This window comes from Eriocheir sinensis, chromosome 13, assembly GCF_024679095.1.
Source record: "Eriocheir sinensis breed Jianghai 21 chromosome 13, ASM2467909v1, whole genome shotgun sequence".
NCBI lineage: Eukaryota > Metazoa > Arthropoda > Malacostraca > Decapoda > Varunidae > Eriocheir > Eriocheir sinensis.
Genome location: NC_066521.1, coordinates 13736891 through 13741762, shown reverse-complemented (window position 1 = coordinate 13741762; position 4872 = coordinate 13736891). Strand labels below are relative to the sequence as shown.

Genomic DNA, 4872 nt, shown 5'->3' with positions numbered 1-4872 from the left:
TGGTGGATAGGGGAAGGATTGGTAATGGGACTGGTGGATAAGGGAAGGGTTGGTAATGGGACTGGTGGATAGGGGAAGGATTGGTAATGGGACTGGTGGATAGGGAAAGGATTGGTAATGGGACTGGTGGATAGGGGAAGGGTTGGTAATGAGACTGGTGGATAGGGAAAGGGTTGGTAATGGGACTGGTGGATAGGGGAAGGATTGGTAATGGGACTGGTGGATAGGGGAAGGGTTGATAATGGGACTGGTGGATAGGGGAAGGGTTGGTAATGGGACTGGTGGATAGGGGAACGAATGGTAATGGGACTGGTGGATAGGGGAAGGGTTGGTAATGGGACTGGTGGATAGGGGAAGGGTTGGTAATGGGACTGGTGGATAGCGGAAGGATTGGTAATGGGACTGGTGGATAGGGGAAGGGTTGGTAATGGGACTGGTGGATAGGGGAAGGGTTGGTAATGGGACTGGTGGATAGGAGAAGGGTTGGTAATGGGACTGGTGGATAGGGGAAGGATTGGTAATGGGACTGGTGGATAGGGGAGGGGTTGGTAATGGGACTGGTGGATAGTGGAAGGGTTGGTAATGGGACTGGTGGATAGGGGAAGGATTGGTAATGGGACTGGTGGATAGGGGAAGGATTGGTAATGGGACTGGTGGATAGGGGAAGAGTTGGTAATGGGACTGGTGGATAGGGGAAGGGTTGGTAATGGGACTGGTAGATAGGGGAAGGATTGGTAATGGGACTGGTAGATGGGGAAAGGGTTGGTAATGGGACAAATGGATAGGGAAGGATTGGTAATGGGACTGGTGGATAAGGGAAGGGTTGGTAATGGGACAGGTGGATAGGAGAAGGATTGGTAATGGGACTGGTGGATAGGGGAAGGATTGGTAATGAGACTGGTGGATAGGGAAGGATTGGTAATGGGACTGGTGGATAGGAAGGGTTGGTAATGGGACTGGTGGAAAGGGAAGGATTGGTAATGGAACTGGTGGATAGGGGAAGGGTTGGTAATGGGACTGGTGGATAGGGGAAGGATTGGTAATGGGACTGATGCATAGGGGAAGGGTTGGTAATGGGACAGGTGGATAGGGGAAGGATTGGTAATGGGACTGGTGGATAGGGGAAGGATTGGTAATGGGACTGGTGGATAAGGGAAGGATTGGTAATGGGACTGGTGGATAGGGGAAGGATTGGTAATGGGACTGGTGGATAAGGGAAGGGTTGGTAATGGGACAGGTGGATAGGGGAAGTATTGGTAATGGGACTGGTGGATAGGGGAAGGGTTGGTAATGGGACTGGTGGATAGGGGAAGGATTGGTAATGGGACTGGTGGATAGGGGAAGGATTGGTAATGGGACTGGTGGATAGGGGAAGGGTTGGTAATGGGACTGGTGGATAGGGGAAGGATTGGTAATGGGACTGGTGGATAGGGGAAGGTTTGGTAATGGGACAGGTGGATAGAGGAAGGATTGGTAATTGGACACGTGGATAGGGAAGGGTTGGTAATGGGACTGGTGGATAGGGAAGGATTGGTAATGGGACAGGTGGATAGGGAAGGATTGGTAATGGGACTGGTGGATGGGGAAGGGTTGGTAATATGACTGGTGGATAGGGGAAAGGTTGGTAATGGGACTGGTGGATAGGGGAAGGATTGGTAATGGGACTGGTGGATAGGGGAAGGGTTGGTAATGGGACTGGTGGATAGGGGAAGGGTTGGTAATGGGACTGGTGGATAGGGGAAGGATTGGTAATGGGACTGGTGGATAGGGGAAGGATTGGTAATGGGACTGGTGGATAGGGGAAGGATTGGTAATGGGACTGGTGGATATGGGAAGGGTTGGTAATGGGACTGGTGGATAGGGGAAGGATTGGTAATGGGACTGGTGGAAAGTGGAAGGATTGGTAATGGGACTGGTGGATATGGGAAGGATTGGTAATGGGACTGGTGGATAGTGGAAGGGTTGGTAATGGGACTGGTGGATAGCGGAAGGATTGGTAATGGGACTGGTGGATAGGGGAAGGATTGGTAATGGGACTGGTGGATAGAGGGAAGGTTGGTAATGGGACTGGTGGATAGGGGAAGGATTGGTAATGGGACTGGTGGATAGTGGAAGAATTCGTAATGGGACTCGTGGCTAGTGGAAGGGTTGGTAATTGGACAGGTGGATAGGGAAGGGTTGGTAATGGGACTGGTGGATAAGGGAAGGGTTGGTAATGGGACTGGTGGATAGGGGAAGGGTTGGTAATGGGACTGGTGGATAGGGGAAGGGTTGGTAATGGGACTGGTGGATAGGGGAAGGGTTGGTAATGGGACTGGTGGATAGGGGAAGGGTTGGTAATGGGACTGGTGGATAGGGGAAGGATTGGTAATGGGACTGGTGGATAGGGGAAGGTTTGGTAATGGGACTGGTGGATAGGGGTAGGGTTGGTAAAGGGACTGTTGGATAGGGAAGGATTTGTAATGGGACTGGTGGATAGGGAAGGGTTGGTAATGGGACTGGTGGATAGGGGAAGGGTTGGTAATGGGACTGGTGGATAGGGAAGGATTGGTAATGGGACTGGTGGATAGGGGAAGGTTGGTAATGGGACTGGTGGATAGGGAAGGGTTGGTAATGGGACGGGTGGATAGGGGAAGGGTTGGTTTTGGGACTGGTGGATTGGGGAAGGATTGGTAATGGGACTGGTGGATAGGGGAAGGGTTGGTAATGGGACTGGTGGATAGGGGGAGGGTTGGTAATGGGACTGGTGGATAGGGGAAGGATTGGTAATGGGACTGGTGGATAGGGGAAGGATTGGTAATGGGACTGGTGGATAGGGGAAGGATTGGTAATGGGACTGGTGGATAGGGGAAGGCTTGGTAATGGGACTGGTGGATAGGGTAAGGATTGGTAATGGGACTTGTGGATAGGGGAAGGCTTGGTAATGGGACTGGTGGATAGGGGAAGGCTGGTAATGGACTGGTGGATAGGGAAGGGTTGGTAATGGGACTGGTGGATAGGGAAGGTTGGTAATGGGACTGGTGGATAGGGGAAGGATTGGTAATGGGACTGGTGGATAGGGGAAGGTTTGGTAATGGGACTGGTGGATACGGGAAGGGTTGGTAATGGGACTGGTGGATAGGGGAAGGATTGGTACTGGGACTGGTGGATAGGGGAAGGGTTGGTAATGGGACTGGTGGATAGGGGAATGATTGGTAATGGGACTGGTGGATAGGGGAAGGATTGGTAATGGGACTGGTGGATAGGGGAAGGATTGGTAATGGGACTGGTGGATAGGGGAAGGGTTGGTAATGGGATTGTTTTATAAGGGAAGGGTTGGTAATGGGACTGGTGGATAGGGGAAGGATTGGTAATGGGACTGGTGGATAGGGGAAGGATTGGTAATGGGACTGGTGGATAGGGGAAGGATTGGTAATGGGACTGGTGCATAGGGAAGGTTGGTAATGGACTGGTGGATAGGGAAGGATTGGTAATGGGACTGGTGGATAGGGGAAGGATTGGTAATGGGACTGGTGGATGGGGAAGGGTTGGGACTGGTGGATAGGGGAAGGGTTGGTAATGGGACTGGTGGATAGGGGAAGGGTTGGTAATGGAACTGGCGGATAGGGGAAGGGTTGGTAATGGAACTGGTGGATAAGGGAAGGATTGGTAAAAGGATTGTTGGATATGGGAGGGGTTGGTAATGGAACTGGTGGATATAGGAATGGTTGGTAATGGGATTGGCGAATAGGGGAAGGATTGGTAATGGGACTGGTGGTTAGTGGAAGGATTATTAATGAGACTGGTGGATTGAGGAAGGATTGGTAATGGGACTGGTGGATAGGGGAAGGGTTGGTAATAGGACTGGTGGATAGGGGAAGGCTTGGTAATGGGACTGGTGGATAAGGGAAGGGTTGGTAATGGAGCTGGTGGATAGGGGAAGGATTGGTAATGGGACTGGTGGATAGGGGAAGGGTTGGTAATGGGACTGGTGGATAGGGGAAGGATTGGTAATGGGACTGGTGGATAGGGAAAGGGTTGGTAATGGGACTGGTGGATAGGGGAAGGATTGGTAATGGGACTGGTGGATAGGGGAAGGGTTGGTAATGGGTATGGTGGATAGGGAAGGATTGGTAATGGGACTGGTGGATAGGGAAGGGTTGTAATGGACTGGTGGATAGGGAAGGATTGTAATGGGACTGGTGGATAGGGGAAGTTTTGGTAATGGGACTGGTGGATAGGGGAAGGATTGGTAATGGGACTGGTGGATAGGGTAAGGATTGGTAATGGGACTGGTGGATAGGGGAAGGATTGGTAATGGACTGGTGGATAGGGAAGGATTGGTAATGGACTGGTGGATAGGGGAAGGATTGGTAATGGGACTGGTGGATAGGGAAGGCTTGGTAATGGGACTGGTGGATAGGGGAAGGGTTGGTAATGGGACTGGTGGATAGGGGAAGGATTGGTAATGGGACTGGTGGATAGGGGAAGGATTGGTAATGGGACTGGTGGATAGGGTAAGGGTTGGTAATGGGACTGGTGGATAGGGGAAGGGTTGGTAATGGGACTGGTGGATACGGGAAGGATTGGTAATGGGACTGGTGGATAGGTGAAGGGTTGGTAATGGGAAAGGTGGATAGGGGAAGGATTGGTAATGGGACTGGTGGATAGGGAAGGATGGTAATGGGACTGGTGGATAGGGGAAGGATTGGTAATGGACTGGTGGATAGGGGAAGGATTGGGACTGGACTGGTGGATAGGGAAGGGTTGGTAATGGACTGGTGGATAGGGAAGGATTGGTAATGGGACTGGTGGATAGGGAAGGATTGGTAATGGGACTGGTGGATAGGGAAGGATTGGTAATGGGACTGGTGGATAGGGAAGGGTTGGTAA

General features: G+C 51.5%; 1 long non-coding RNA gene across 1 annotated transcript in view; it reads left to right on the top strand.

Annotated features, from left to right (window-relative positions):
• Positions 1–4544, top strand: part of LOC126998274 (uncharacterized) — a 5005-nt gene extending 461 nt beyond the window's left edge. The window contains exons 2-4 of the long non-coding RNA XR_007752779.1: positions 1083–1437; positions 2208–2393; positions 4409–4544. This is a non-coding gene — a long non-coding RNA (uncharacterized LOC126998274). The remainder of the gene's footprint in view (positions 1–1082; positions 1438–2207; positions 2394–4408) is intronic.
• Positions 4545–4872: the final 328 nt, after the last annotated feature.